The sequence below is a fragment of the Adiantum capillus-veneris genome, chromosome 1 (genome assembly GCF_014529385.1).
Source record: "Adiantum capillus-veneris isolate H3 chromosome 1, ASM1452938v2, whole genome shotgun sequence".
NCBI classification, from domain to species: Eukaryota; Viridiplantae; Streptophyta; class Polypodiopsida; order Polypodiales; family Pteridaceae; genus Adiantum; species Adiantum capillus-veneris.
Genome location: NC_140931.1, coordinates 23,317,857 through 23,334,416, shown reverse-complemented (window position 1 = coordinate 23,334,416; position 16,560 = coordinate 23,317,857). Strand labels below are relative to the sequence as shown.

Genomic DNA, 16,560 nt, shown 5'->3' with positions numbered 1-16,560 from the left:
CTGATTCATAGCGGTTTTAAATTTATGACAAAAACAGTGTTCCTACCGCCTCTATGACGTGAAATGAAAAGCGCTTCTTATGCACACATGTGGTCATAAATACATCATGTGCATAAATCAGCGTGTTAAACGTGATGAAATAATCATGAGACAGCTTCGTACGTACTTGGTTAATTCATACATGCACTCATTTGGGAAAAAACAATCACCGAGAGGGTGACTACTCAAAAAAACGACATAGAAAGAGAGAGAGAGAGAGAGAGAGAGAGAGAGAGAGAGAGAGAGAGAGAGAGAGAGAGAGAGAGAGAGAGATGGCTACGGAGTTTAGAGCTTCCCACTGTGCTTTAGAATTGATTAGGGACTATCGAAAGGCTTCTTGCTTTGTTGCAAGAGACTGGTGATAAGAGCTATGTAGAGGTATCCGCCACAAAAGCTTCCGGAGAGCACACACACCGTGAAACGAGAGAGAAGATAGTAAGCAAATAGAGAGAGAGTTTCCTGCGAGAGAGAGAGAGAGAGAGAGAGAGAGAGAGAGAGAGAGAGAGAAGAGCTTATGAAGATGGTGATGAAGAGCTTGCACCACTCCGTATACTAGATATGTATAGCCTTGCGGTAGTAGACGCAACAGACGGCACTGAAAACTGAGCACTCTATGCCAATTTATAGGTTCTGCAACTGGTCAGAGTGATGCCCAAGCTACAGGTAGCGCTAGATTTCAGCCTGGAATAGCCTCCTGCTTTTGGAAAAAGAGTCCAATATTTTCTGAAAACATGGCACATTTTTTGGTGGTCAACTCCCGCACTTACCATTCAATTTTTACAGTAAAATTGGCCAACCAGATAGTATTTGGCAAACTAATGGAAACCGTAGCTAGACTATGTCATACCAAAATGTCCCGACACAATTATTACTTCCCATACTGCCCCGACGTATTCACGGTACCGTTTTTTATCATATAATTTTCATAAAAATCTCGTTTGGTCCCATTTTTGCTCCGGGTGATTGTTTTTAAATACGACGGAGACTAAAATTAATATTTTTATGTGTAGTTCATCATAAAAAACACATTGCTTTTCAAAAACGCCAAAAAGCACGAAAACCTAAAAATAATGTTTTAAAAAAAATCTTCTAAAATTGAACCACGGGTTTCCCTTGTCCACTGGAATAAGAAAGCGGACTCGCTTTTCACTGAAAAGCACTAAAAATCATGAAAAGCTATAAATAGTGTGAAAAGCACTCAAAAAACATATTTTCACAAAATTGGACCATAGCTTCCTTGGAACACGTAGATCAAGGATTTGACTTTGCTTTTTGCAAAAAAGCACCTAAAAGCATGAAAAAGCTAAAAATAGTGGATTTTTCCAAAACTGAACCAAACGTCCGTTTAACCTATTGAAGCATAGAAACGACCTTGCTTTTAACTTTAGAACCTTCCAACACTCTCGAGCAAGCATCTTAAGGTAAAATTTGAAAAAATAGATATTGAAAGCTATTTTTCTTATATTTAGAAGATACCCAAAAATTGGGGACCTTACATCCTTCCACACTTGAAAAATTTGAGGTGTCCTCACCTCAACATGAAATATGGATAACTTAGTCTCATTACATCATCATGTTTCCAAGTGGCATCTTCCTTAGGACACGTTGACCCTTTACGTAGAGGCTTGGTTCTGCTCTAAAGTATTACTTCGGGATATACTTCAAAAGTTTCATCGGTAGAGGTAGATAATAGAGAATCATCAAGAATATGTTGCGGATTAGATATATACTTTTTGAGTAAGCTGACGTGAAAAACATCATGTACCTTTATGTATGGTAGTAAGAAGAGTCTGTAAGTTTGATCATTAATATGCTCTGTAATTACAAAAGGTCCACAATATCTACCACTTAGCTTCTTACACTTACCCATTGATAAAGAACTACGTTTGGGTTTCACCCTCAAAAATACAATATCACCCTTTTCAAAAAATCTAGCAGATCATTTTGGATCAGCATAACTCTTTTGTCTATCTTGAGCAGTCTTAATATCTTGTCGTATAAGATCGTTTTGTAGTTGCATTTCATCCAACATTTCTTTGGATGCTTGAACCCCTATGAGAGGGTCTGTCCATTTGAGTGGAGTACGACACTTTTGTCCGTACAATTCTTGAAAAGGAGACATTCCAATTGAGCGTTGGAATGAGAAATTATACGCAAATTCAACCAAATACAAATATCGAGTCCATTTACTCTGCTCGTGCATACAATAAACTTTTAACATGTCTTCAATGATTTGATTTGTTCTTTCTGCCTGTCCATCAGTCTGAGGATGATAAGAAGTACTAGAGGCTAACTGGGTTCCTGTAGCTAAGAATAAGGCTTTCCAAAAATTAGAGATGAACTTTGCATCACGATCAAAAATTATTCGTCGAGGTAAACCGTGATACATGAAAACACCTTTCATGAAGACTTGAGCTATATCCTTAGCCGTAAATGTCATCTTGACTGGAAACAAATGGGTCATTTTTATAAGCATATCAACAACCACAAAAATAAAATATCTCAGAGATGTAGGAAGTCTTGTAATAAAATCCATGGATATGCATTTCCACCTCATTTGTGGAGCATCAATAGGTTGAAGCTTACTGGGGTATCGAATTCGTTCAGCTTTAATACATTGACATGTTAAACATCTTCTAACATAGTTCAACACATCACACTTTAGTTTTGGCCAAAAGAAACTCTTTCTTACAGTAGAGTAAGTCTTAATATATCATGGATGTCTTGCTATAGGTATATCATGAGCTTCCTATAATATATGAAGTTTGATTCCACTTTGATTTGGAATACAAAGACGGTTACCAAAGTAAAGGTCATTACCTTCAACATGTGAAAGCCTTTGATTTGCCTTTCCAGCTTCTCTGTGCGATTACTTAAGTTCATCAAGTACTTGATTTTTATGTAATATGGATCATTAGTCATACCTTCTCAAATAAGGTCAATTGAGGAAGTAGTAGAGGTTGTGACAGCAGCTACAATACTCTTCCTACTCAAGGCATGGGCCACAAGATTTTCCTTCCCAGTTTTATATTCGATTCCAAAATCATATTCGCATAACAATTCCATCCATCTTTGTTGTCGCATATTAAGGTCAGTTTGGGTGTAGATCCACTTCAGGCTTTCATGGTCGCTATGTAGTTCAAATATCCTTCCAAGAAGATAATGTCACCATACTTTAAGATCATGCACAATGGACAATAATTCCAAATCATGCGTAAGATAATTTAACTTATGTGTACATAGCTTACGAGATTCATAAGCTACTGGTTTTCCTTCTTGAGACAGAAGGCCATCGATTGCTTGTCCACTTACATCAGTGAGCACAGTGAATGTCTTTGAGAAGTTTGGAAGCTGTAGTATTGGAGCATTCACCAAAGCTTCTTTGAGTTTCTCAAAACTAGCTTGGACATGTTCATTGCAAGTAAAAACTTTAGCCTTCTTAAGTGTATTAGTCAATGGAGATGCAATCTTAGTGTAGCTTTGAATAAATGTACGATACCATCCTGTTAAACCATGAAAGCCACGTACTTCGCGTACTCATTTTTGTGTAGGCCAAGCTATAACAGCTTCAATCTTACTTTGATCAGTAGAAACACCATCTTTGGATACAATAAATCCCAAATATTCCACCTTGTCAATGAAGAAGGTGCATTTGCTACGTTGGCATAAAGTTGATTTTGACGGAGAAGTTCAAGTACTCATAGAACATGTTGTTCGTGTTCTTTTCTGTTTCTTGAGTAAACCAGGATATCATCAAAGAAGACAAGAACAAAATCATCAAGATATTGTCGAACACGTCCATCATTAGATGATTAAAAGTTGCAAAGCATTAGTAAGTCCAAAAGACATAACTATAAATTTATAATGTTCAAAACGAGTATTAAGTCCTATCTTTGGTATGTCATCCTCCTTGATTTGGATCTGGTAATACCCTGACTTAAGATCAATCTTTGTGAAGGTAGAAGCTCCATGTAATCAATCAAGCAATTCATCAGTCCTTGGTATTGCATACTTATTCTTGACTGTTACCTGGTTCAATCCACAATAATCAATACAAAGACCTAGTGTACCATGCTTCTTTTGATTAAAGAGAACAAGAGTGCTCCATGGAGAAACGCTGGGTCGAATGAAGCCTTATTTGAGAAGTTGAGTTAATTTTTCCTTGAGTTTTGTAGATTACTGACATTTTAAAAGGTCTACCAACAACTGGTTGAGATCTTGGAGTAAGCTCCATTGCATTTGTCAACATCATGCTTGGGTGGTAACTGTGAAAGTTCTTCAAGAAAAACATCATCAAATTCTGTTATCCATTCGGGTTCAGGTGAATCTATCTTGTTCTCCTTAGGGTTAAGTTTTACTGCATAGATCCTCTCATTCTTCCTATGACTCTTCATAAGTTTGGTAAACTTTACTAGTACGAGCTTAGGCTTCCCCCGTTTCCCAGTAACTATGACCCTAGACCTTTGGTTGAGCATTATTGGCTTTAAGCTAATCCATTCCTAGGATCCCATTGTAGATTCCTATGGGTAAGACTCTAAAGTTTGCAGAAGTATTATGACCATCCAAAACAAAATTCAAGTTACCCACCAAAGTAGAAGATCTAACCTTCCTACTCGTAGCTAATTCTATTGTAAGGTCCGTATCAAGATGTTCAGGCAAAATGAGGTTTTGTATGCACTTAGGAGATATGAAAGAATGTTTACTCCTTGAATCAATCAATAAGGTAACTTGATTACCTTGATACTCCGCTAGGTTTTGAATTATTGAAAATTTCTCATTCACTCCCTGATGTTTAATTGCAGCGAGCATGAACATACACGTTTGTCTGATTTCCTTCACCTCTAGCCCCTTGAGCTCTGCTAACTTGAGGTCTTCCTTGAGGTCTTCCTTAAGGTCTTTAATTTCCTTCTCCTCCTGGACAAGGTTGATGATTAACATTTCCATTGTTGTTATGTTGACAGGCAGTCCATTCCGAACAAAAGCTGGATTGTCTGATCTAAAAATCCCTTGGTTTTGAGGTTGTGTCTGGTTTTGGTTAAAGTTTTGTTGATTGAAGTTTCTATGAACTACCGATGGTCTGGGTCTAAAATATTCAAAATTCCGACTTAGGTTGAAATTTCTATGTTCATAACTGTCCACCAATTGTGTGAATCTTGAATTGTTAAATGGATAGTCTTTGGATTGATGACCATGATCAAGACAAGTGTGGCACAAATGATCCTGTCTGGCTTTCATATGTAATAAGTTCTCTCTTCTTTGTTGTGGATTCCTAGATCTTTGTTCCTCCTCTCTAGATGAGGTTTTTTTATTTCAGAAATAGGAACAGATTCTGGTTTCCTCTTTCCGTTAGTCGATAACTCTATTTCAATGGGTTTGCTTGCATCAAAGACATCTGAAAAATTGGTAAGATGAAGACTCTGGAGTCTAGTCTTCATAGGATTATGTAACCCTGACACAAATTGAGCTACCTTGACCTCTTGAGTCATCCCTGCTGGAGCATACTTAACAAGGGTTAAGAAATGTTGATAGTATGATTCCAGATCTCTGGTTCCTTGAGTACAATCAAGAAATTCATTCAAACGGTCTGAATCATAGACTTTGTTCTTATAGCTCTTCTTGAGCTGGTTTTTATGGTAATCCCAAGTTGCAGCATTAGGATCAACATTGTTTTTTGTGCAATGGTCTCTCGACCAATGCTTGACTATCTTTTCTAGTTTGAACTTAGTGATGATACCTTTGTTTACTGCAGACAAATGGGCTAAATCAAAATGGTCATCCATGCGCTCAATCCAATCTTCAAGAACTTTACCTACATCTTTTCCTTCCCCGCTAAAATCCCCAGGTTGAGACTTGCGAAGCATATCATCAATGTCTTTATCGATGATGGTGTGTTGAGGAACAATAGGCACATTTGCGTTAGCAGTAGCCGTATTTCCTCTAGGAGGCATGGTAACTTACTACACCATATCAACCAAGGTCACACTTAGTAAAATATTATATTCCACTTGAAGTCCTTAAATTAAATAGAATAGACGTTTTAAAGATAATATGAGAAGAAAATAGGAGAAAGAATAATGAATAAATTAATCCAATTTCTATATCACAAAACTTTGGTTTTTTGAAAAGTCTACAAGTGTCTGAAAAGCTGCTAATAAATCCTAATGGCTCTAACAAAATGCACTCGGTAATATCCATTGTGACATCTTTCCACTAATGGAGAATAGTTGTCACATTCCTTAAGTATGTCTGATGGTTGATTCCAATAATCATTTATGATCTTTGGCTAGAACATCTCTTTGTTGGTAGTGTGAGTCATACCATTCTTGAGTAAGATATTTGTTTGTTATAGGTACCCCCATTTTTATATGGACAATCGCATTCCTATACCCGAAATATTCATCAAAGAAAGCGGATTCTTTTGGAAACATATCCAGTGTGTCCCATCCCACTGAGCTGTGTATGTTTCCACAATTTGCAAGGCACTGAGGTCTATGGTAGGTATTGTATAAAATTTTTACATTACGAGGATTGCAGATTAGTGACTTCCCAAATAAGTCAAAGAATAACGTCCGAGGTACTAGGCTAAAGGAATGCCGATCGTTGTTTTTGAATAGCCGACCCCATAGATTAAACATAACAATGTCAAAACATCCCGTAGCCATTACTAAAGGAAGTATGTTTCTAGCCATCCACGTATCCTTTGTTGGTCTTAGCGTAAGTTCATTAGCAATTATGTACAATATTTGATTCGTGACAACAATATTTGTTCCCAACTTAAATTGTATCCACTTGATACTCCCAACATGCTAGGGTTTATGCTCAGGGAGTCTAAACTTGGGGTTCCCTGCAGCATAATGATACCAAGCTTGGAAGGTATTTGGTACAATAGAATCTTTAGACGTCAACCTTTTCTTCTCCTCCCCGTTATGCGTGGTAGTTACAAGTCTTTGTACTTCCACTCCGGTTTAGAAATGCTCTTTAACCATAAGGCGAGAGAGTATATCCGCCCATATCCCTCGAGGTAAACGGTCAGTCATCTACACACACACCCCATTGTTCATGTTAGTTAGAATGATAAAACCAAGATTCAAACTTAATTTTAATATCCTCAAAACAATATGTGCTATATCAAAATCATCTTTTTATAACTGCAGAAGAACAAAAAGGTACATAGTGCTTCTAAGGAGATACATAAATACGAAAGGGTCCTATGAACCAATTTTTGGTTCCTACAACCGAGGTTCTTCCCCTATATTGGTTCACATCTCGGGTGTCAAAATTTAGCACTTCAACTTGTACACTAAAAGTCACGTCTTTCTTTTCGTACCATTTCTCCCCCCATGATACATCCTTGGGTGATAATCCATTAAATCAATTTACATGAGCATGTCATTCATTTACATCACTTTTGTAGAAATATCTACTCGAGTTTACTGCCACCGGTTGTGCTTGGGCAAAGTCACCAATGCACCTTGGTTTCTTGTAGTCATCAAAGGTAATGGCACGACATTGTGAGGGTTGTATTTGAGAATAGGTCCATAGACTCTATTAAACCAATCTTGGAGTACATAATAGAATTGGTTGCCGCTATTTGACTTCTTCCATACTTTGATTATGACCTTCTCACAAAAACCGTATCTTTGGTTTAGCATAAGTACCTTCTTACTAATTATGAGTTCACGACTTGGTATGTCGAAAAGAGAACATAAGTTAAAGTAAACAACATATCCTTGCACTTTAACATCGTCTTCTTGGATCTTTTCCTTTACACAAAGTTATGTGTTGTCATAAACCTATCATGCACTTGTGTTCGATGTTTAGGTTGAGCTTCAGTATATAACTCCCATGCTACGTAAGTGTTGGGTACAGGGTAGTCTCTAGTCCCCTTTGAAACTCGAACCACTTCAATATTCCAATGGAGAATGAATCCATCTTTTTACTGAAAAAGCTTTTTTGTGCAAAATCACTCGGGAGTTCATCTAGACAATTAAGAAGATTCATCTAAAACAAGACAAGGAGAGAGAAAACTTAGTACACCTGTGAATAAAAAACGAGTCTATGCTTCTCTTATTCATCAAAATTTGATCTTTATTATTTCATTATAATATTATGGGTGTCTTGGATCTAGCTCTCTAAATATTCTTTTAACTCTCATAACAGGTATTCTCTCAGACCTCCCATGCGAGTGGTTTGTAGTTATCCTCTAACTTTTCTTTTTCTATGACGGCTGCAAGAGCTTCGAACTTCTTAGCATCTTTGGCAATTCTTAACATTTGGGAGCGCATCACCAAGTAGGAGAACATGTCTTTTAGGCCTAGCTACATTCTGAGTTGAAGTAGTATGAGGTGGCAAACCAATCTCTTTGAATGTCGTCAATATAGATGAAGAATTGACGGAAGGCTTCTTAGTGACAGGTAAGGTAACTACGGTCAACACTCTTCCAACAAGTTGTGTTTCCTCACATGCCAAAGACTTTGGTCCCAATTTCTAAGTAAAAGATTTTGCGTTCATCCCTTGACAACTATGTCACCATATTGTTGAACACTATGGCCAAAACCTCATTCTCGTGGCTAAAGCTTTCAGACGTTACTCTGAGAGCTAAACACTTCAACCACTTTACCAGAACTCAAACCAAACTCTTACGCTCAAGAAGACAAGCCAAACAAGTACCACCAACCAATGTCACTTGTAGATGCATCATGAATACAATATCCTTTCTCAAACAGCATGCATGAATGCGTGCACAATGCATAACTACCTGACTAGTATCAGGCTTTAGGCTATCCCCATAACCTTAAGTATAGGCTCTGATACCAAGTGACAGATACCCCTCCCCAGGGGTCTATGCACAAATTATACTATTTACACCTGTATACAATTCTCAATATATGTCAGAGTTGCGGAAGCATTTGCATAGGGGAGGAGTTCTCAGCACCCGACCAAGCATGGAGTTTAGGCCATGAACCGGATTGCATCCAGAGGTACCTAGTGACTAGTGCTACCCCTGAATGGGTGTTATGAGTGAAAGCGTACTCAAGAAAAAATATAACATTGTGGAGGGTGAGTATATGTGTACACCGCGTTGTGGGAAGAGAGAGAGAGAGAGAGAGAGAGAGAGAGAGAGAGAGAGAGAGAGAGAGAGAGAGAGAGAGAGAATATAGTGGAGGGTGAAATAGAGTGCACAGAGACTTGAGAAAATGACAACAGAGGATCTTTAAATGCCCCTTCTAAATGGAACATCCAACCATGTATTAATGCAATGACAAAATCTGGGTATACCATATCATCAAAAAGTTTATGACTAAATAACTAGTACAGCACCGGACCCTGTGTAGGGATCAATTGGTAACCCATCCACTTCCACTTTACTACGGACAGAGAGAATTTCACTTTGCCCAAAGGGAGCCAAAACACCTCTAATCTACCTAAGCCAGACATAGGCTGACACCGCTTCGCCTCCCTCCATGAACTCGAGCTCTGAAAGGATCCCAAGTACTAGTAGGTGTGGTAGGATATCAACACCAACCATACCAATTTAGGTGACATGTCTCTTCGATGCCCAGCACCGGGTGTTTAGACAAAGCGAAGGTAAAATCCCCGACGCATTAGCCGTGTAGGTCATTCAACCCCGGATGCACTAACCGTGTAGATGAGCCTAACAAAAAGAAGAAGACCTTGGAAACACCCTTGATCCAGCAAAGCCCCAGGTCAATGACTCTTTAGTTTAAGGCTAAGCGATGTAGGTGATCATAGTCTTGTAGCGACGCTGCCATGAGAAACATAACACGTGAGTCCAGTTGCACTTCCCATATACGCAAACAATCTTTTCCAAGCAACTAGACTGTATAAGGTCTCTACCCTTACACGTCTACCATAAATCACCTCGATCACTTCATGATCCAAATCCAAAACCATAAACCATAATCCAATCAAATCACACGGGTGAGCACTCCACCCAACTTGGGTGAGGCACGACCAATCTTGCATAACCACTTCAGAACATAACATGGCTTCAACAAATTTGGCAGCATAACCAAATTATTAAAAAAAACATAAGCCACACCGGCTCCCACCATAAATTTTTAATCATAATCCATGAGGGAATCTCAGCCCTTAACCATAAATCATAATCACACTGAACCAACTCCCACACTTGGAGTTTGACATAACCTTGCAATCAATTGGGGTCCATACGGATGTGACCCATAGGACGTGATTTTTCCATGCATAAAAAGAGTCTGTCCAGCAACTAATCATGACATAAAATCCCAAATTTTACAACATCCAACCATGCAAAGTTGATGCATCACATCTGCACTTCATCCCTCTAGCACATAGAGTTAGTTTTGACCTAGAAAGGTGGAAAGCAATCATAACCATGCAATGAAGCATCCACATCAATCCATAAGTTTTCGTACATCAGATGATAACATTCCAACACCATAAAAATATTGCAAAATAGCTCCGACCTTTAGATCAACCATAAACCATAACTTCACACGTCTGCAAAAAAATAATTTTTTGTCATTTTCGAGAGTATGCAAAACATGCAAATGAAATTATTTGACCTCAAAAAAATGCATAGAGCTCAACTCCATAATATAGACTATCACTCTATCACATCACTTCACCCATACGGTACTCACACAACAAACAGTAACCCCAAAAGCAAGTCACTTTAATCATATCTGCGTATGCGGTTCAGGGTGTTTAACCATATAATCTCACGTAATTTTATGGCCATCTAATAGGTAAAATCAACTCACCAAAACAAACCATTAAACAAATAAAAATAGCTCAGTTAACTCACGATGTCATATGGTCTTCGCCCTGCTAGCACCCCTATACGTGTAGGTAAAACCGGTTATAGAACGATTCATAACTCGCATTCCTGAAGTGATAACAGAGACCTAACTTCATTTATCATCAAGTTTCATCAAGATTTTTTCCATCTGGTGAATCTATATAGTGGTTCTCCAAGGATCCTCGAGTCAAAAAAATTGGTTTTAAGTGCAGCGGACAACAAGCTGTTTTTTTGCCATATCTCTTAGCTCGTGCGTGTTTTTCACATGACACCAAAGAGATAAAATGTTCTAAATGGTGTGTTTTATCTATAGTAGAAAGGATTTGGACTGATTCATAACGGTTTGTGATTTATGACCAAAACAGTGTTCCTACCGTCTCTATGACGTGAAACAAAAAACACTTTTTATGCACGCACATGATCATAAACACATCATGTGCATAAATCAGCGTGTTAAACATGATAAAATAATCATGGGGCAACTTCGTACATACTCAGTTAATCCATACATGCACTTGTATGCGAAAAAACAATCATCAAGTGACTACTCAGAAAAACGACATTGAGAGAGAGAGAGAGAGAGAGAGAGAGAGAGAGAGAGAGAGAGAGAGAGAGATGATGGCTAAGGAGTTTAGAGCTTCTCATCATGCTTTAGAATCAATCAGGGGCTGTGAAAAGGCTTCTTGCTTTTCCGCAAGAGAGAAGTGATGAGAGCTATGTATAGGTATCCGCCACGAAAGCTTACGGAGAGCGCGTATACCATAAAACGAGAGAGAAGATAGTAAGCAAATAGAGAGAGAGTATCCCAAGAGAGAGAGAGAGAGAAGAGCTTATGGAGATGGTGATGAAGATCTTGCACCACTCCGTATAATAGATACGTATAGCCTTGTGGTAGTGGACACAACAGATGGCACTGAAAATGGAGCACTCTATGTCATTTTATAGGTTCTGCAGCAGCTCAGAGTGATGCCCAAGCTACAGGTAGTGCTAGATTTCATCCTGGAATAGCCTCCTGCTTTTGGAAAAAGACTCCAGTCTTTTCAAAAAACATGGTACAGCTGTTGGCGGTCAACTCCACCACTTGCCATTCAATTTTTAAAGTAAAATTGGCCAACTAGACAGTATCTAGCCAACTAATGGAAACCGTAGCTAGACTATGTCGCACCGGGGGTTTCTAATCATCGAGAAAAAAAAACCGAGCGAAGATAAATCCGAGCAAATGATACAAGATCAACAATGGTGAAAGACACAAATTATGTCATGCACATTACTTTCACTACCACAAATCTGACACTTAATTGACAAAAAATGTGATTTTAGAACCATTATGAAAATTGAATACTCGAGACACAAGCAAGATCTCTTCATATTCGAAACATATATAATTCAATTCCATGTGGCATACCTCCTCTCAAAAATATCCCACCAAAAACTTGGCACCTAGATTTTGCAAAAAGGTAACCTCGTAACTTACAATACTATCCGAGAACTTCCTAAAGCATAAACACCTCCCCTTTTGTAAGCAAGAAAAAACAAGGTCCTAAAGAAAGCAAGAACAAGCTCGCTCGCTCTCTCTCTCTCTCTCTCTCTCTCTCTCTCTCTCTCTCCTCTCTCTCTCTCTCTCTCTCTCTCTCTCTCTCTCTCTCTCTCTCTCTCTCTCTCTCTCTCTCTCTCTCAACTTCATAGTGCAACACCCTTGAGCAGCCCTCCCTTTCCTCTTGCCAGCTCAACACTAAAATGGTGGAGGAAATGTGAGCAGTAAGGTGTGGATGCACCCGTTGCAACTACATCAATGGCATATGTAGTGGCAATGATGAAGTGATGTGCCCACTGAATACATGATGAGCTCAAGCATACGCAACTGCCTCATGACCATCTCAACGAGATTCTTGAGGTATGATTTTTCTAATGATTTTTACCAAACTTGACTAACAGTTAATCCATGTTGAGATTTTCTAGGAACACAAGAGAATGGTCCATTCTATGAGGATCATGTGAAATAGGTAGATGATTAGTTGATGCTTTGCTTAATTGTGAAAAAAAAGGATTTCTAAAGTCTCCTTTACTCAAACAGATTTACAGACAATGAGATTCTTTAAGGGAAGCTTGCAAGTGCAAATTGGGGCTTGTCTGTACAGACAAGACCATGAAATGGGAGAAATCAACCAAGGAAGCATAGTAGGTTGTCAGCTCTTTTTAAAATGGTGTCATCACATTGAGAGTGTTCCTTTGGAAGTTAATAGTTGTGAAGGAAACTAGATATCTATGCTTGAGAGAGAAAGTGATACACTCATAGTTATATTGAAAAATCTAAGTAAAACAAAATTCTTTTCATAAAATTTAGCACGTGCTTGTACAAAGCAAGTTAAATTGATTGAGAGGTTAATGCTGACATGCATGAGGTCTTAGACAATATTTTAGGGAGGAATCCAAGTTAAAAGCAAAGCGGCAAGGTATTTTGATAAGAGGCAGTAAAAGGGTTGTGGCAAGCTCCAGTTTACTAGCTACCAAAAGTTCTTGTCTCGCTTAAGTTCCCTGGAAACTTGTGCAACATTGGTTTCTAAGCTACCTCTTAATTATCTGAGACCTTCTAATTGAAAATTTAAGGTTAAAATAAAGCTTGAATAGGTGCCTTGAAGGGACCTCCAGAAGGCTGCTTGATTTGATCATTTGATCCTATGCCCTAGTCCCTTTAATCATGAAAAAAAAAGCCCTTGCATTGCTCGCCATCACATTGTAGGTGTCGTATTGTCACCCATTGTCAACACCTCAACATCATGCCATCTCGCCATCGTTTTCCCAAGAGGCAAACAATTGATCTATTGGCATGTCTGTAGTGTCACTTTCTCTGCCTGATACACCACTTTCTTTGCTAGTGGCACCGCATGCTACAACACATCCCTAGTTTGCTTGACGTTTCTTTAAGGAAATGACTGAGCTACCCATATGACCCTACCCCTCCCTAGTCTTCTTGCAACCATTTTGTTTTAAAGAAATGACCCGCATGACCCTACCCCTCCCTAGTCTTCTCCCTACCCTCATGACCCTTCCCCTCCCCGGTCTGTTGCTGCAACCAATCCGCGTCGGCACAGACTGGTTGTAGCAACAGACCAGGGGAGGAAGGGTCATGAGGGTAGGGTGGTGTTTTAAATAAAAAGTATTACTTTGGTCTTCAAGGTGGCGGCGGCGCCAGTGTTCAAGAAAATTATGCCTCCGCTTAGAACAGCCCTGGCTTCTCTGTGCGCGTAGTATAAATCAAAAACCCATGCCTATCCTCTCCCAATCCATCCTCGTCCAGTCCCTTACCCTTGCATGGAACTCGAGGTTGGCTCCCTACGCTTGAGAGTTCGAGCACATGGCCCTTGCTACACTTCGGGCCTTCGCCTTGAAAGTCAAACACAACCTAATCAAAGCTCAATGAACCCCAAAACTACAGCCAGCATGCCGGACTTGGCTGACCAATGAAATGGAGCCCAAAACCTGCCTTGCCACATGTGCGCAACGTAGATGATTTTATAAAAAAAAACAAAAACCTGTTGGAACCATTCCGCGCCGGCATGGATAGGTTTCAACAAGTTTCACAAGAGCAGTGTCGTACTTGACTTGCCAATGAAATGGAGCCAGAGACCTGCCTTGTAGGTGCGCAACGTGGATGGTTTTTTTAATTAAAAAAAACCTGCTGGAACCATTCCGCGCCGGTGCGGACTGGTTTCGGCAGGTTTCAAAAGAGCAGAGTTGATTGAGAGGCTAGCGAGATAAAAGGGACAAGCTAGCGAGATAAAAGGGACGGGCAGTTGAAGAGCTGGCCAATCGGAGGAAGAGTGGGAAGATCTTGCGTGCTGAAGGCGCCAAATCTCACTGCTTAAATCTTGCTGGGGTGTGTGAGCAGGTGCTGGCCTGGGTTGATGCGGATGAGCAGCGACTTGAACTGAAGCGAGGCCCACACTTGACCACGATAGAAGGCCGTGCCAGAATTTTCCCACCACAAAGCGGGCGCAGGCAATGGGGTGGCCAGTGGAAGGGTCCAACTGGACTTTCATTGGCGTGTTATTGGATTGCTGCATCACCACCATCAGATTTTGTTTGCTTTCTTAATGCTTGCTTTATAATTTCCCTTGTGGATCTAGTTTCCAATTCGCTCAGAGGCTGATTTGTTACATCCTATATTGCGTCTTGTACCACCTTCATGATTGCACGATAAAGCATGGCTCCTCATTCTTCACATTGAAGTGAGATTCCAATCATTAGAGAGAATAGATTGTGCACAATCAGAGGAAGAGTGGGAAGCTCGAGGAAGATGCTTCATCTCTAGATCAGGCAGGTGGGCAGAGTCCGAGGGCACCGTGGATGTGACCCTAAGCGTTTTGCACCGACTTAAGCTGAGGACAGGGAACCGCCTGTGCCACCCTGAGCTAAAAGCAAAAACGCATATGGAAAAAAACCCTTCACTGCGACTCTTGAGGCCAACAAGTATGGGCTTTTCTCATGCGGGATGCCTGTAGGCGGCACAGTTGCAGTCTCTCTCTCTCTCTCCCCCCCCCCCCCCCCCTCTCTCTCTCTCTCAGCCTTATTTTGGTGATGTTTCCTCAGCTTTCAATGGAAAGCTCAATATTCTGGTGAATAATGTGGGCATGAATATAAGAAAGCCTGTTGTGGAGTACACGGCAGAAGATTTCTCTCTAATCATTTCCATGAATTTCCAGTCATCCTATCAAAATGCTCAACTGGCCCATCCTCTTCTAAAAGCATCGAGAAAGGGAAATGTTGCTTTTGTTTCATTAGTAGCAGCCTGCAGGTGTTGTTGCAATTCGTTTTGGTTCTCTGTACGTTGCAAGTAAAGGTGCTATGAATCAAATTGCAAAGAATCTTGCCTGTGAGTGGGCCAAGGATGGAATTCGAGTAACCATTGTGGCTCCCTGGTGCTTAAAGACGAGGGCTTAACAAGGAAAACTATATGCCGAACACCTCTAAGGCGAGCTAGAGAACCATTCGAAGTTGCCTCAGTTGTGCAGTGGCATTCTTGTGCCTCCCCACTGGTCAATTTATCACAATCGATGGGTCTATGTCTGTAAATTGCTTCTTCCCTATAGATGATTGAGATCTGGTGAGTATTCAGTGTCCATAGAGAGAGAGAGAGAGAGATGTATTATGCTACAATGCCAATGTCAATTTCTTAAAATAATTCCACTTTGCAAGTAATGTTTTTAGTTTTTTCTCACCCTTCCACTAGTGATCGACTTTTTGATTTGAGTTGAGTTGGTTCCGCGTTGCCCCATGTTGGTTTTATTGATGTGTATTTAGCTTTGTTCATGAATTCATTGGCACTGACAAGCACATGGGGCCAGGGAGTCATTTTCTCATTAGAGGGATTTGAACTCATGCACAAGATTGCAATGGTAATTCTCATAAGCAGACCAACCAAACAGCTTCTTGGCTCTTAGCTTCCAAATGTACATATAAGAAAAGAAAACTTCTCAAAGCAATTCAATAAAACGGTGATGGAGCGGAGGCAACACTATTGTGATCGCTGCTATCATGCATGGTGAAGGCCACCTTGGAGGAGCTTGTTTTTGTCAAGCATGAAACAAGGGATTTTCAATCATAGATGCTTGCATCTTGCTAGAGTACTACACCTAGTGTTTAGGGGTTCTCATGGGGATAAATTATCTCTCTACACAAGGTGTCGGAATCTGCTCCCTAAACGTCGCACTGCCCAC

The 16,560-nt window shown here is 39.9% G+C and overlaps 1 pseudogene; it reads left to right on the top strand.

Annotated features, from left to right (window-relative positions):
- The first annotated feature begins 15,414 nt into the window (after positions 1-15,414).
- LOC147464420 (tropinone reductase homolog At5g06060 pseudogene) lies at positions 15,415-15,941 on the top strand (annotated as a pseudogene).
- Positions 15,942-16,560: the final 619 nt, after the last annotated feature.